Source organism: Urocitellus parryii, chromosome 3 (assembly GCF_045843805.1).
Source record: "Urocitellus parryii isolate mUroPar1 chromosome 3, mUroPar1.hap1, whole genome shotgun sequence".
NCBI lineage: Eukaryota > Metazoa > Chordata > Mammalia > Rodentia > Sciuridae > Urocitellus > Urocitellus parryii.
In genome coordinates, this window is record NC_135533.1 from 38,138,632 (window position 1) to 38,156,952 (window position 18,321).

Consider the following 18,321-nt stretch of genomic DNA (forward strand, 5'->3'; position numbering starts at 1 on the left):
TATTTTAAAATTCTTGCATCAAGTTACATAATCTGAAGTTAGTTGAAGTGTGCCACAAAATACTTTGGTAGAATAAGGAGGGAGAAAGGGAGAGAAGGAGGGAGGGAGAGAGAAATTAATTATTAGCAAATTGACAAGTCTCTTTTTTTCTGATAAATTTCTGTTTCCTTGATCAGTGGCTTTTAGAATATTTGGGTATGGAATTTAGTTTTTGAGCAACGTCTTAGGGAGGACCCCAATAAATGACAAAATGTGGCTTCACTGATTTAGTTTGAAGCAAAAGACTATTGCTCTTAATTCCAGTGGCCTCTGAGCACCAGCCTGGAGCATACTATGCAGCTGTGTCTTTGATGATAACTTACTGTGACCTAACAGAACTTCTTTGGTTTATAACTGAAACACATCTCACCACTGGGCAAATACAAGCTTAAATTTATATTACATAAATAGCCTTCAAAATGACAAGAGAAAAAAGTAATTATTTTTTAAAAAGTGATTTTCCATTTTTTACATTTCAAATGTAGTCTTAAGGGAAATTTTTTAAATGATAGAGATTTTTCTACAGTGCATTATCATTTTAAAGTGATTTCATAATGAAAAGGAAAACATTTTTATTTCATAAATTTCAGATTCATAGATGGAATGTATTATTGATAGCATTCTTAAAAAGTTACTCAGAACAATTGGACATGGTAGCACACACCTGTAATTCCTGCTGCTCAAGAGGATGAGGCAGGACCATTCCAAGATCAGGCCCCGTCTTAGCAACTTAGAAAACCCTGTCTCAAAATAAACATTAAAAAAGGCTGAGGATGTAGCTCGTGACAAGTATCCTGGATTCAATCCTCAGTAACTTCCCACCACACACCAAAAGTAGAACAGATAAGTCAATATAAATCCAAATCTTCATATATTTTATCCTTAAACATAAAAGGATGTCCCCCCTGAATAAAAGCCAATTTTTCTGCTTTCTTACAAATTTGCCAATAATTATTTCTACTGTTTGGAATAAATCTAAATGGAGACATCACTGAGATCTTTAAAAACCCATGTAAAATTAAGAAAAAGGTTTGAGTTGGATTTTTCAGTGAGTATTTAAGGAAAATTTTTACAAATTTGAAATTGTCAAATTCTTTCTTCTTGGTAATTTTTATATTTTTTAAGTTATGAAATAAGGAATTTCCTAAAATCACACTATTTGAATATATCATTTGTCACACTTTTAAAAGCATAACCTTCTCCAACCAGTTATCTTATTTTCCTTCTAAAAATAACTAGATGACTATTTGGTAATCCTATCTGGTTAAAAAAAAAGAAAAGATACCAATTTTTAAACACTCCCTCATGTACTTACTTCATTATTTTCTGTATTTTTATTGGTTCATTATAATTATACATAACAGTGGGATTCATTGTTACTATATTCATACATGTATATGAATGATATCACAATATAATGTTACCAATATTCCTAGTTTTTGATTTAAAAAATTAATTTTAGTCAAATTCTAGCACAGCTCTCATTTCATTTATATTTTTGGAGTGCTGAAAATTGAACCCAGGGCCTTGAGCTTGTGGGTAAACACTACCATTGAGTTATAACACCCATCTACCTCACCCTACCTTCTGCCCAGAAATAATTAACAGTTTTCAACACCCCTCTTTTGTCTTTTTTATTCTTTTAGTTATGGAGAATGAACCCAGGAATGTTCCACCACTGGGCTGCATCCCCAGTCTTTTTTGTCATGTATTTGTTTGTTTGTTTTACCATGAGATAGTTTCTTAATAAGCTACTCAGGTTGGCCTCCAGCTTGTGATCTTCCTGCATAAGCCTCCAAAGTAGACAACTTTACAGGTATGTGCCACCTCATCTGATTGCATTTTATCTGTGCACAGGATTTATCACTATGTAAAATATCGTACATATTTAATGATCTACTTGTTTATTGCCTGCATTTATGTACTTATCATCCAAAAAAAAAAAATTTCCCCCTTTCTTCTTTTCTCTCTTTTCCCACACAACCTCTTCTGAACTGGGGATCAAACCCAGAGTTGCTCTACCACTGAGCTACATCCCAGCCCTTTTTACTTTTCAGTTTGAGGCAGTTGCCTAGGCTAGCCTCAAACTTGACTCCTTCCCTGCCTCAGCCTTCTGAGTTCCTGGAGTTACAGGTGAGCGCCACCACACCTAGCTCAAAAAAAATAAAAAATAAAAAAAATAAAAAAATAAAGCTCAAAGAACATTGTTGGATTTTTACAGAATCTAAAAAAGTTTTTAAATATTTTTGAGGTCTTTGCTTTATAAAAGGTAATGTGAAAACATTGTTCAGACGTATACTATATGCTTTTTATTGTTATTTTACCAATAATAATTTCAAAAGCAGCATCTGTGACATGGAAAAAAGAGAGAAGACCAAAATTTTGCTGTCATATTTAAAATTCAGTTAGCTTAGGCTTTACTTATATAAGTACTATAAGTCATACTCTGAAAAGATTAATAATTGAAAAAGTATGTTGTGTTTTTTATATCAGAAAAAAAATTTGTCCAGCTCTCCTCTAAAGCCACATATGTACATAATTTTTCAAAAGATTAGTGGTAATCTATAACCTTTGTGTTCATTCAATTTCTGCCAAGAAAAATAAAAATCTTTGAAAAATTATTTCAGGAGCCAATGTGTTTAATGGAGTAAAGTTGATGATCAAGGTATTATCTTTTCTGTGTTAGCCACTATGGTAACAATTCTTTATGCATTATTTTGTATAATTTTTACAGACTTATGAGATATATTATTATTGCTGGTATTTTTTCTATTTCAGTTTAAAAAACAGAAGGTTAGTTCAATTTGGGGTTTTAATTTTGACTTGAATTTTCAACTAAAAAACAGCAATGTCAGAACAATGACCCATCACTTCTCATGCATGCTACTCTGGGTATTAATTTAAGTCTCCTCTTATCAAGATTTATTGAAGGCAAGTTTTTTTTTAAATAGTACCACAATCTTTTTTAATGAAAACTGTTTTTATCTTGTTTTTCAAGGTATACCTAAAGATTTATGATACCAAGAATTGGCAAGAACTCAAAATGGTGTGCTTATAGGTACCCAAAGTTACAGTTGAGTAAACTTTAAGCAACAGCCACATACAAGGCACTCTTTTGTAACAAAGATAAGAAAAAATAAAAATAAAAAAGTTGAAAATGTAGTGTGTTAAAGCAAAATTAAAATGGAGATGGACCATGAAGTTTTTTCTGAGCACACAAAGTAAAACTTGAAAAATAGCCTCAATGTAGCTTAAATTACAAATAGAAATGAAATCTTCCCTTGGGTCATAACTGCAAATAAGAAAAAATTACCTTGGGTCAATTCTGATAAATACTTGTATTAAAAAGAAATAAAAGAACCCCCACCATTCATAACTAGCCAACCAACATGATGATGTGACTAGGGACTTTCCAACAAAGAATCCAAATAATTTATTTTTCTTCTGCATTTTCCTAGTGAATACTTGCCTCTGAACCTTTTGTCATTGGAAGGCTACTCTTTTGTCAGATTTCCCAGTACATGAACTGTTTCTCAATAACCTCTCTAAAACTCTAATGTTCCTCCGATATTTAAGTTCCAATCTCTAAAAAGAGAGTTTAGTGGCTAAAAATAAAACAGCCCACCACTTTTACCCCTTATACACTTTACCCTCCTGTTATGGTTTAGATCTGAAATGTCCCCCCATCCCATGTGTTAAAAACTTTGCCCCCAAGGCAGCAAAATTCAGAAGTAGGACCTTTGGGGGTTACTCGATCAAGGGCTATAACTTCATCAAGGGGCTATTGGCAGATGGTGGAAACTGAGGAGGCTGAATTAGAGGAAGTGGATCCTTGGGATGATGGCCTTGGAGAGGAGTCAGTCAATCTCAGTTTATCTCCCTCTCTCACTCCCTCTCCCTCTCCCTCTCTATTTCTCTCTCTCTCTCCTTCCCAGACCTATGTGGTGAGTAGCTTTGCTCTGCTGCATTCTTGCCACCAAGATGTTCTGCCTTACCATAAGCCTAAAAACAACAGAGCCAGGTGATCATGGACTAAAGCCATGAGACAAAATAAATATCTCCTCCTTTTAAGTTAGTTTACTCAGGTATTTTGTCACAGCAACAGAAAGCTAATTAAAATACCCCCTCCACTTTTTATTATTCAATTCATTACCACCATGGAGACCAGAGCTGGAGTATAACTCTATGTTAAGGGGCTGTGAGAATGCCATCCAAAGTAAAATCAGGGGAGAGACTAAACAGAGCTTTCCAAACAGTATACTGCAAATGATACGCCAGCCCACTATTGGCCAGTATCCTTGCTTGTCCCAATGAGCTGAAAAAACTATTTCATGTGAATGCTATGGAGGAAAAACGTTGGGAATCTTTGTACTTTAAGGCAGTGATAAACAAAATAATTTTCCTTGTTAATCATATCCTATAGAAAGTATGTGGTATATTTACCTATTTTCATTAAAATAGATTATAAAATTATGTTTTTCCTTGAAACATCTCTGAGTTTTAATTTAGATCTACCTTTATCACTTTAAGAGTTAGTAAAGGTAAATAATTTTAAACAGAAATATTTGTGATTTTTTTCTTAATTCAAAGCAATAGTATGATAAAGTTGACTTTTGAGAATAACCATCTTATATACCATTTCTTGTCATATAGGCAAACCAAATTACAGGGAAGTCAGAATGACTTTGCATAGGATGAGTCACTTGAAATAGTCTTTAAAATGCAACATGATTTTTAAGTGCTAGAAACATTGTTCGGGTACTCTTTATTTTCCATCTGTGGAAATAAATATTCAAGGACACATGCTCTCAGTAGTAAGAATTTTTATTTAGTTTATGGAGGACCATAGGCAAAACTGGCAGCAAGCTTCCACTTTGAATTGTTTCACAAACTATTTAAAGTTTCAGACAGTTCTAATAGGATTCCAGTTCAGCTGCAGAGATGTTTAGCCAAGCCAGTTGGCTGTATCTAGAGTTAATTAGAACTCAGACTTGTGCAAATAACAGATGTATTCATCTGTATTTATTTTGTAAGGCTAAGTTACTTTGTGACTGAAAAGTTGGAATATGAAGGAAACAATGTCTGTTTACTCATTTTATGAGCAGTCTTTTCTATTTTATGGCATAGGTAACATAATCATCTGATTATATGGGCTTGATTTTTAGTCAATTTATAGGTTTGTGGTCTCATGAGTAAACAAAGAAGGTGAGACTTAACACAAGTCCACCATTCATAATTTAAATCCATTTATTGTAGATATCAGCTTTAATCGAAATGTCTGAGTGGGAATTTACACTTGAATTCACAAAGAAGCAGAAATTTATGATTTTTTTTTTCTTTCAGACTGAAGATATTTAAAAGATTTATATTAAGGCCAGGCATGATGGCTCATGCCTGTAATCTCAGAGACTCAGGAGGCTGAGACAGGAGGATCAAAATTTTGAGGTCAGTTTCAGCTAAACTTAATGAGATCCTGTCTCAAAAATCAAACAAACAGCTGGGAAGTAACTCATTGGTACCCCAGTAGTTTGTCACAAATTATGTGTATATATATATATATATAATATATATATATATATTATATATATATATACACATATACATATATGCACTCTTTTGGCAGGAAACTAACTATAGCCTCATTGGAGACTAATTTGTCACCATCACTTAATTTAAATATACATTGCCTAGACCTAGCAACTCCTTTGGGAATTTTTCTTTTTGGAATATTAATATGAATAAATTAATGAAGTAAGGATTTTGAATGTTAACATATTAGATTGAATACGCACTACCATATATATTCTTCCAAACCCAAATAAATTTAGAAATAGAAGGAATAGCTCTGATCCAAAGGGAATTCTTGATTAACTAGAAACCAAAGAAATGTCTGAAATAGAAGAAAAGAAGAAGATGGGATTGTATTAAAGGAGAACATAGCACCTCTATACAGAATAATATTGTTCTAAAGACGGAAGCAAAGAGGCTATGTACCTGAAGAGGTAAGTTGGGGAGCAACAGAGAGCCCAAGGGAATCTCAAGGGGATCATCTCTTTGGGTAAAATGATGGGAGCAGTACAAAAGAAAACAACTCCAAAATATAGAAAGCACTCTGAGAAATCAACAAATAGGCAATATATCCAGGAGACTGACTTCTTCCTCTGAAAAGTTCAGAATATTGAAGATCTGAGTAAAAACTAAAAATCATCTTTGATCCAATAGTCATGTATGAAGGTATATAACCCAAACCAGAGAGTACAGATTCTTTTAAAACACCTAAAATTTTGTCAGACCATTACTTTATACTAGTTCATTACTATAATGTATATTACTAATATATACTAAGATATATGATTATATTACTATATATTATTACATAGGTAACTTGCATTCACCTGAATGCAATACAAGTAGGTATCAACAAAATAAATATATAAATAAACTTTTGTAGAGCTGGAAATTTATAACTCAAAGCAAAAAGGAGAATGAAATGGATATCATTGAGTCTTGAGGCTTCTGAGGGCATTCCATTACAAAACCTTCAGATGTAGCCACATTTAGTAGGACTGGGGTTGTGGCTCAGTGGAAGAATTCTCGCCTAGCATGTGTGAGGCCCTGGGTTTGATCCTCAGCACCATATAATAAATAAATAAATAAAACAAAGGTATTGTGTCCAACTACAAAAATAAATATTTTAAAAAAATAAAATGCATTTAGTAAAAAAAAAAAAAGAAAGAAAGAAAGACTGAGAAGAAGTAACTTTTATTTCCTGCTCACAAAACTAGAAAAAGAGATGCCTGCTTAGGGCATTCGAGAATAACCACACAGCATTTTTTAAAGGTGAAGAAAAATTAGGAATATTTTTATGATTTTTGTATCTAGCAGTTATATTAGTTATATAGCAGGTTAGCTACTGTATCAAACTATCCCAGTATATCAGTATCAGTGGTTTGTCATCAAAAGAGTTTAGTTCTCACTGTTTCCCAATTCTAAACTGATTATTTTGTTTGCTGAATGTGGTCTCCTAGCAAGTGCATGATCTTTTCACCCCTTAACTAGTGCCCTAGTTACCTCTGGTGAAGTTTAAAAAGCAAAGCATGTGAAAGATCTTGGGAGATGGTGGGCATTTAAGGTTTCTTTCTCAGACTAACATGCAACATTTCAGCCTATGCCCCATGAATCTAGCCATTTGCATCCAGAATACTGCCCAGAAAGCTGGGTCCCCAGAACTCTACTGCCTGTGCTATTTAATCTCAGGACCAATGGCTGGGCTTGCCAGACTCTGACATAGCTCAACCAAGCATGGGCTAAAGAAATGACAGGCTCCCCAGATCCATGCCTAAACAAAGTATCAGATGTGTGGGATGTTGCCCAAGTAGTAAGTTAGGACACAAGGAAAAGAGATATAGAGTAAATCTTGTGATAGAAAAGGAATAGATAAAGAGAAAAATATCTAAAATGATAGACTCCAGTTTTCTCTAGGCAGGAGAAATTTCTCATATTGAAAAGACCCCACCTATCAGAAAGTATTAAAAACAAACAATAAAATCCACTTCTTTGAAGTGTCTACTAGGAGGTTTATAATGGCAGGTTATGGATCTTGATGTGTTTTAATGCAGTAGAAATCTCTGCTACCACTTCTCCAGTGTTCCCAATTCTTTCTTCTTTCTTCAACTTTCTTCCCTGTCACTTGATAGGCACAACAGTTTTTGTTTTGAAACTCAGGAAAGAAGAATGAGATCCAGACAGGCAGACCCCGTGAGACTGGTCATGTACGTCTTATGTATGTATGTATGTATATATGCATTTCAAGGACTTAGCATTCATGATTGTGGGGGTTGGCCCAACAGGTCCATAGGAGATACCAGGAAAGGAAGGTCATCAAGGAATGAAGGAATCAAATTCCCTCAGGAGGAATCAAAGTCCATAATTGAAACTACTGTTCATAGGTGTTATTTCTTTCTTAAAAAATCTCAGCCCAGTTTTTAAGACCCTCCCAAAGATTAAGTCAGTCCCACTCAGATTATCCAGTAATATGTTTCTTACTTAAGATTTAGGGCTTTGTTACAACTTCCAAATGCCATTCAACAACCCCTATTAGTGTTTAATTGAATAAGTGGGGACTGTTACCTAGTCAAGTTGATTGAGCAATGAAGCTATTACCCTTGGCACATCTCCTTAAACCACATTCAGTTTCTAAGTACAGATGATGAAAAAAAAAATATACCTTCCCCTAACATGACAGAAAACTTTATCCATTAGTACTGAAGGCATATTAATCCTTTCCCCAGAAAAGGATGCAAAATCCTTGGATGGTGTTTTCTTCCCTTTTGGTATCCTACAATATAAATGCTCAGATAAAATATCAACAATAATTGAGAAAAAATACAGGTAACTCACATGACAAAATTATATCCTCAACAGCTCTGGAAAAGCCTGGCACGGTGGCACATAGCTCAGGAGGCTGAGACAGGAGGATCACGAGTTCAAAGCCAGCATCAGAAAAGCTAGGTGTTAAGCAACTCAGTGAGACCATGTCTCTAAGAAAAATATAAAATAGGGCTTGGGATGTGGCTCAGTGGTTGAGTGCCCCTGAGTTCATCCCCAGTACAAAAAAAAAAAAAAAAAAAAAAAAAAAAACCCTCTGGAAAAGCAATAGTACTTTAATGTTTAAAAGCAGCAGCCTTTCTTTTTCAGGAATAAAAATTCTTAAGAGTTTAAATCAAAACTTCAGTCTCATTCTGACTTTAAAGTTTCTCCACAACCGCAGATCAGGCGTTATCTCCTTAGGTCACAAATAAGCAGAAGAAAAGATGGTCTCTCCATGTAATTCTTGATCTACTTCTTCCCTTTATGTTTTCTGTATGTGGGGTATAAATATGTAAGGAGGAGTAATTAGAGGGGGAAAGACTCAGGTTTTTTTATTTAGGGGGTAGTATTTTAATTCCTATTGAGTTGATAAAGACTGACCCTCAAGCTTTCCCTTGTAGCAAGGAACCATACATTGGCTCCTTTGTGGAGGGCATCTGCAAGGTCTTCAAGGACTCTGCCATAAGGACCTACATATTGCACTGTTCTCTATAGTTTCAGCACAGAGCCTTTCTCCTGGAGTTCCTTTGTCCCTGTAAGCAGCTTCTTATATAGGTCATGTTGCAGTAGTGACCTTATATTACTATGTGACCTGGGGGAAATTCACTGTGAGCTAAGTGGTCAAACCAAAATTCAGAAAGGATGCATACCCATTTTAAAATTATAAATAATAATAATAAAGTAAAATTAAACCATTGTTTAATTTTAAACCATAATTTCTACTTTTCTATAATAACTGAATATAATTTAAATAAATAGTATACTGAACCAGGTACGTATCATAATTGTTCCAGAGAAAGACTTTTGAGGATGTTTAGGGAAAAAGAAATTAAGGGATAGTAGTATAGTTCATTGGTACAGCACTTGCCTAACATGCACAGGTACGGGATTTGATCTCTAACACTACAAAAAGAAAAAATATGCAATATGTTTATTTAACCATACATATCATTCAATTGCAGTGTGAGCAACACAGTCACTAAAACAACTTATCATTGCTGATAATTGCATTGATAAGTGATCCAAATGTTCTGTATAGGCAGGCTATGTTTATTTTGCAGAGAAATACTTAATAATTCACTTAAACTTAGGTTTTACAATTAGTCTCTTTTTATATATAGTAATAAGACATTGCTATTATAAAATCTACTTTCTAGATTGAAGACAGTTTAGAGTTTTTTCTTCCCTATTAGTAAGTGATTTTCAGGGAGCAAGAATGCTATATATATTGGCTAGACAACTGAAGATTATGGAAAAGCAATATGACATTGCTTTTCAATATTTACATGAAGTATGCTTGTTGAAATGAATGTGCCATTTATGAAGTACATATAAATAATGTAGGTGAATTGTGCTGACACTGTAAAGGTGATTATGGTGTTTGGATTTATGTGAGTTCCAAGAACAAAGCAGCTATAGGGCTAATAAATCAGTTGCCTTTTGTGTGAATGGCTTCTTTATGTATCAGTCATCTATCTGTTGGGACTCTTAGATTCTAGTGTCACAATTCCTCACAAAGATAATATCATGCCTTCCTATAGTGGAGACTTCTGGCCATGGGCTGAGAGTATAGATAGGGGAGGAAAATTGGAGGCTTGACAAGAGAGTCTTTTAAGGGGGTTGGTACTGTCAAACTTAAATATGCATAAGAATCTCCTCAGATGTTGATAAAACTCAGATTCTCAGTAGGTCTAAGATAGGATTTGAGATTCTACATTTTTCATAGGGTCTAGGTAATACCAATACTGCTGGCCTATGGACCGCACTGGGAGTAGCAAAGTTCTAAGGAAAATGGCAAAGTTGAATGAATGAGGAAAGAACTGTTTGAGTGTCTGGCAGCATTAAGTACCTACTTGGGTTTATTATCATTGACTAAAAGTGAATTCATCAACATTTTTGTGTCTTTTGTTCCAGCCACTTTCAGTCTAATATGCACAAGTCCAAAGTATTGGAGAATGGATTTAATCACAAATTTAATTTTGTAAGGTGAAAGTGATGAAGGAAGAACAATACCAAAGTTGAGGGTGAGGAGAGATCCTGATGATTACATTTAAAATGGGTTAGGACAGGGAAGCAGCCAGTCTCCAAATTTGTATGTTTAAGTGGAAACTCCCTCCTCTGTGATAGCATTTGGTGGTGAGACCTTTAGGGGATAATTAGGGTTAGGTGAGGTCATGAGGGTGGGGCTTTTGTGATGGGATTAGTGGCTTCATAAGAAGCGAAAGAGAGAAAAAGAGACAAAGAAAGAGTGACTTGTCTCTCCTTCCTTATAAAGGAAAGGTCTTGTGAAGACATATCAATAAGTCTTCAGTCTGTAAACTAAAAAGCAATCTTGCCACAACTCAAATCAATTGGCACCTTGATCTGGAACTTCCCAGCCATCAGAATCCTGAAAATAAATTTCTATTGTTTAATCCACCCAAATAGAGTATTTTTTGGTAGCCTGAGCAGACTAACAGAACAAAAGAGAACAAGAAGCTGAGGGTGGATGAAAGAACTCTGTGGATTTTGTTGAAACTTTGGCATTAAGAGACTACATATTGAGATTGCATTGACAAGAGGATGCCAGATATTGATGTCAAGATATATTATGTCACCTTGGGAATGAGTGGCTAAATTAAGGTGGAGAACAAGGTTTTGGGAAGAGATGAGCTTAAAAAAACTTAGAGGCCCACATTTTACAGGGACTATTCATGTTCTCATCAAAGATCAGAATAGAGTTGGAGAAAATGACAATGAGTCTGAAACTAAAAAAATTATAATGATTTTTATAAATGATGATACATTCAAAGCTGCAAGATTTAGAACCAGAAGATAATAACAATTATGATAAAAACATGGCAGATACCTTTGGTTGAATACTGTGTACTATAAGTTTTCTATAAACATTCTTTATCCCCAGCACTGAAAGGAAGGAGTTATCATCACTATTTACAAATTAATAATTAATACAGTGCTTGACTATGCATGAGGCCCAGGATTTGATTCCCAGCCTCACCAAAAGAAAAGAAAGGAAAGAAGCTAGCTGGGAAAGGTCATCCATACCTGTAGTCCTAGCTACTCAGGAGGTGAGGCTAGATATTTGTGCAAGCCTGTGCAACAAAGTGAAAACTCATCTCAAAAAATAAATAGATAGGTAGATAAGAAAAGAATATTATCCAGCACTCAGAAATGTTAATTAACTTTCTAAAGTCACACAGTTGGTAAGTAGGTATACTTGGATTTTTAACACTAATTCTTGTGAATCTAAACCCTCATAGGATGGGCTACTTATTTAAATATTTTTCAACGTTTTTAATATCTAGAAGTAGAAGCAAGAAACCATTTTCAACAGCTTTGTCTTCTCAAAAATAAACAGAAGCTAAAGGTAGAACTGCCAACCTCTTCTCTTCTATTTACCTTCATGCTTGTCATTTCCCTTACTCCCAGTCATAGATTCAACTTACTTCAGTTTTCTTATAAGCACTAATTCCTATAATACCACAGTTTGGTTAGGGAAATTTTTTTAATAGCCAGTGGAACACATAATTATTAAATTAAAATATATTTATGAACCAAAAACAAGTAGTGTGGTACTAATAAAAAGAGTATCATATTTAGACAAATTCACATATTAAGATTAGAGCATTGGTCTAGGAGTCAGAAGACCAGAGTTCTGGGATTAGTTCTGCCAATTGGGGAGCGGTGCTTTTGCAAAATATCTAACTTTTCAAAGCCTCAATTTCCTTGTCTTTGGAATGGGTTTATCAGAAGGCCCATAGTTGTTTCTTTCTTTTTATTATTTCCTTGTGATCAACCCAGGGCCTTGTGCATGCTAAGCGAGTCTCTACTACAGAGTACTCCCACAGTATATTTTTCAATAAATGATAGCACATATATCAATAATTTACATTTTACCCACTGATTAGTTTTCATCCCTCAAGTATTTTTTCTCTTTGTTTATATCTCTGGAATGAGATAAAGTGGTCTTTCAACTGGGGTTTTCCAAGAGCAAGGTAAGCACAATTTCTGCAATGTTCCCTAAAGTGGATGAATCCTGGTAACTCACAAGAGGCAATTTCTAGGAAAAAATGAGCTAATTTTATGAACCTGAATTGTGATTCTCAGATGCAGAATATTAAAAAGCCAACACTTTTTGCAAAAGCCATTCAGGACTCCAGGGGAAACTTGATCTGTCTGAATAATAATAAACTATAATGATAATAGCCAAGTGCGCACCTCACAGGACTACTAAGCTTTAATGACTCAATGTTTGTGGAACTCTTTGAACACCTCCAAAGTTATGTAAGCATAAATGAATAAGTAGGGATATAATATGCCATTGTTATTTCTGCATTAAATCTCTCCTGATAATTTCTTTTGATATCTTTAAGGTAGGTACTGTATGGGACTAATATATGAACAAAGTTAAGGAAGAAATAAAATATGAAATAATACATAGTCATGCTCTCAAATGAAATAATTATATTCTCATATTAATGAATGAGAATAAAGTCATTAATTGCCCCTCTAAAAATCATTCCTAGGCTGTAAAGAAGGAAAATGTGAATCTGGAATAGGCACTTAAGATATAAATGTCTAATAAATGGTTCAAAAAGACATTTTCCATTTTTGTCTTATGGAGGAGACAGATAGGTTTTCAGTTGTTCTTTTTTGCAACCAAGACATTTTAAAGATGTTTTCACTGTTTAACACTTGATACAAATTTTATACATTTTTTTCATGTGTCTTTCATTCTGCCTTCCCATCCATCCTGCATCACCTGCATTTTCTATGTGATATGAGAGTATTATTTATGTCCTAGGTTAAAAAGATCTTCATAGCCCTATATATTTTTATTATAGTTTTCCAAAATGCACAATCAGGATATTGATATTGCCTTGACTTTCAACTAAGCTAAAAATAGAAATGCAATGGCCCAATAATCTCTTCAGTAAGCTTGACTGTAATACTTGGATCTTCACCAATGAAATTTTCATTTCTGTCAGGAAGCCTTGTCCTTTAAAATGAAAAATGACCTAAAAAGATTTTGTTAAGGAAACTGCTCTTCTCACCTTTGCTTTCTCTCTCCTATCTAGCCAACATTATTGCCCTCAAGACAAAGGGAATTTCTAAGGGTGAAAAGGAAAAGGAGAATAATCAAGTCACTGCTTTGTAAGGGGAATGATTCTGGGTGGGACAGTTTTATACCAAGTTTTTTTTTTTTAATATGACAGCAGAATGCATTACAATTCTTATTATACATACAGGGCAAAAATTTTCATATCTCTAGTTGTATACACTTTCTGCAAAGCCATTCAGTTTATAAAATTAGCTCATCACACCAATTCATGTCTTCAGACCTGTACTTTGGATAATAATGATCATCACATTCCACCATCATTAATAACCCCATGCCCCCTCCCTTCCCCTCCAACCCCTGCCCTATCGAGAGTTCATCTATTCCTCCCATGGTCCTACTCCCTATCCCACTATGAATCAGCCTCCTTATATCAAAGAAAACATTTGGCATTTGGTTTTTTGGGATTGGCTAACTTCACTTAGCATTATCGTCTCTAATTCCATATATTTACCTGCAAATGCCATGATTTTATTCTCTTTCATTGCTGAGTAATATTCTATTGTGTATATATGCCACATTTTTTAATCTGTTCATCTTTTGAAGGGCATCTAGGTTGGTTCCATATTTTAGCTATTGTGAATTGTGGTGCTATAAACATTAATGTGGCTGTATCCCTGTAGTATGCTGTTTTTAAGTCCTTTTGGTATAGACAAAGGAGAGAAATAGCTGGGTCAAATGGTGGTTCTATTTCCAATTTTCCAAGAAATCTCCATACTGCTTTCCATATTGACTGCACACAATCTGCAGTTCCACCAGCAATGTATAAGTATACCTTTTTCTCCACATCGTTGCCAACACTTATTGTTGTCTCTGTTCATAACAGCTGCCATTCTGACTGGAGTGAGATGAAATCTTAGAGTGGTTTTGATTTGCTTTTCTCTAATTGCTAGTGATGATGAACACTTTTTTTGTGAATTTGTTGATTGAACATCAGAGACTAATCCACAAAACTACAATTATCTTATATTAGACAGAGGTGCCAAGAACATGTATTGGAGAAAAAAATAGCCTCTTCTACAAATGGTGCTAAGAAAACTGAAAATCCATATGCAACAAAATGAAATTAAACCCTTATCTCTCACCATTCACAAAACTAAACTCAAAATGGATCGAAGATTTAGGAATACAACCAGAGACCCTGCATCTACTCGAAGAAAAAGTAGGCCCTAATCTCCATCATGTGGGATTAGGCCCCAACTTCCTTTAATAAGACTCCTGTGGTGCAAGAATAAATGGGATAGACTCGAACTAAAAAGTTTCTTATCAGCATAAGAAACAATCTGTGAGGTGAATAAAATGCCTCCATCTTGGGAGCAAATGTTTACCCCTCACACATCAAATAGAGCACTAATCTCTAGGGTATATAAAGAACTCAAAAAGCTAAACACCAAAAAAATAAATAAAAATAACCCAATCATACCAAGTTTTAAACAGGATTCTACTTCCCAAGAGAGAATGGGAAGAGGGCGTGCATGAAACAAAGTCCCTGTGCTTCCCATTCTTCCTAAGAGGAGATGTGATTTCGATAGACAAAGGAACTTCCAGAACAAGATTGTGTTTCCATTCACTGTATATTCTTCTCAGATTTCGGATTTAAGCTACAGCACACATTTCACTGTATTTTATGTGCTGAACACAAAAATTTCCTCACTTCCCAGTAGCATCCTGTTTAATACAACTGAGACCCTGAATCAGCCCGATGGCATGTTCCTCTAATCCCAAGTACTTGGGAGGCTGAGGTAGGAGGATGGCAAGTTTAAGGCCAGTCTAGGCAACTGAGTGAGACACTATTTCAAAATAGTTAAAAGAACTGGGGATTTAGCTCAGTAGGAGACCACTGATTTTAATCTCCCAGTACAGCTTAAAAGAAAGGAGGAGGAAGAATAAAAGAAGAAAGAGATGTTGACAATGTGAACAACAGGGACCTCTACCCCAGCAGGTGCTATGGCCCTTTTGGTAACAGTGGTCCACTTTGTGCTTTGCATATAGCCCTAACTTCTCTGCCATTGCAATTTATTTTTAAAAGGACATGTTTCTTTCTCTTCCTATCTCTTTCTCCTACCCAATCTCTCCCTGTCCTTAATCTCATCAAAACAGGATTACCTTTCTTCCCAATCCTAGGCAGAGCTTTCTGTCCTTGAACACACACCCACCACAGAAAGGAAGTAATTCAGACTTTGGGGATGGCACCAGAAGATCTCAGATATGACTATCTCCCAAATTAACAAGTGAATTACAACTCTGATAGAACTTGTGGAATGTAGCCTTTGAATCACCTCTTTAAACGCACCCCCCTTACCCTAAGTGGGCAGAATCACAGCCCCTGGACAGGGGCAAAGCAATAAAATGTTTTTTTTTTGTTTTTTTTTTTTTTCCTTTTTCTCAAAACCATGTTCTCATTATTGGGTTGGCATCGAGGACAAGGACTAGCTTGTGGTAACATTTCTACACTTTCTTCCCGCTATCAAGAACATGTGTCCACCAGAACCTGAGTTCCACCTTCTAGACCACATCTGTGTGTCAGAGATTCTGGAATGCCTGTTCCACAAGCCTTGAGCCTATCTCACATGGAATGGGGCTCTTTCCTGGAGTCTCTCTACAGGTTAGCTTGCAGGGCATGATTACACCCCTAAACCTAAAGGTGGTCAAGAAATAGGTGCTAGCAGAGATGTCCATGGATCTGGGTTGGGATGTGTCCTGCAGGCACTGGGGAGAGCTCAAGTGCAGGATGATGTTGAGTTGGGAAGGGAGGCAGAAGAGGAGGGAAAAGGAGAAGGTAGAAGGAGGGAACTGAGGGAGAGGGTGGAGTGGGAGACCGAGAGGCAAGTTTCCCATTTACATCATCACCATATATAGTTGCAGAACAAAGAGTCTTAAAATCCCAATTAGAACATGCTCTCCAGCCTCAGGCTTCTTCCAAAAATGTTTTAAGAAAAACCCAGGACATGGAGCCTGAGGTTACCAGGTGGCAGAGGATTCCAGGTATGGGCTGGATCAGGAAAAGATGAACCACAAACCCACCAAAAAATGTTTTCCTTGCCCTGTGCATGCTGCATTTCTCTCCAATGATTTGGCAAAGAATGAAATAACTGAAATTATACTCTCTGTGTTATTTTTCATTTATAAATATTTTAAATTTTTTATTCTATAATTCTATACTTGTTCTTATAAAGGTGGAGACTCTTATTTAACACTCTGTTGGCATATTTTTTACATTCTTTTTTATTTGGACAGGCTAAAGTAGATTATATAACAGGCCCTAATGGTTTTTCTAGGTACAAGATTTGGTAGAAGAGTGAGCTGAAATTCAAGTGTATATTTATAATATTTTCACACTACCAGGCAGTCAAGAAGGAGGATGAAGGAATATTATGCACACTATGAAGTTTTCTTAAAGATATACTTTAAGAAGTATATATCAAAGTGGCTCTCTTTCTCCTGAAATAAGCAAAGCATGCTTCTATATATAAAATGGAAAAATGATTAAATTCCTAATAAGAAGTCTACACAGATAAGTGCCTATTATGTAGAAACTCATAATATAGTATATTAAAATTATTATGGAACTTTATCTTAGGCAATAGAACAGCAGAACATTAGAATTAGCCCTTTGCTTTATAAAATATATTTATATGTGGAGGATGAAACTCCAAGCTTCAACCAAGGCCTCATAATTAAATAACATCACATTCCTAATTTAAGGAACTTTTGGCTATAATCTCTCACAAATAGTCATCAAGAAAAAAGTTTCCCCCAAACTCCCTTATATTACCTGTGGCTCCCCAACAAAATACTATATTTCCATTAAGCTAGTGTAAATATTTTCCTGCCTAGATTCCTGGCTTACCATCTATTAAATTCTAATTATTATTTCTCCTCGGATTATTGATTGACCTAGAAGTGATTGACTGTTACTAAGCAAACCTTACAACTGGTGACTCTGTAAACCCAGGGAAAACTACGAATAAAGGGTCACTGGATGATTATGAGGCAGGACAAAGAATAGGTAGCTGATAATCAACAAAAAAGAAATGGGTACACAGCACTCCCCATCATCTGGATGTTAACAGCCTCCAGGGGAGGGGAAGGTTCCCATTTTCTAACAGAAGCCATCACCTCCTGGAAAACTCTCTTCCTGCCCTTTGAACACATAGGCAGGATGGGAGGAGGAGGCCTGAGAAGAAAAGAAACCTGAAATCTCCACTCCCTTGGACACCAGCTCTGGACACTGCACCCTACCCCCAGGAGTCTCTCTTTGTCTCTGTTCTATCCTTTAAATAAAACTTGTTTCTGGCCTTGGCATTTCCCAGGTGTTTATGATCTTCAACACTGGAGCAACAAGAACTAGATCCTGATTTTCAAGACCAGTTTCAGTTATGGCTCTTAACTTAAGAACACCTCAGCAAACCAATGAGGGGTCCAATGAATAAGACAGTTTACTCTAGTGGCACTGTTCAGCAGAAGTGCTCATTAGACCCTAAAACATATTTGCTTTAGATCTTTGATCTCTAGCACTCTTCCACTTCTCAATTTTTTGTTTTTTATTTTTTAAAAAAGGAAGAAAAGGAAAG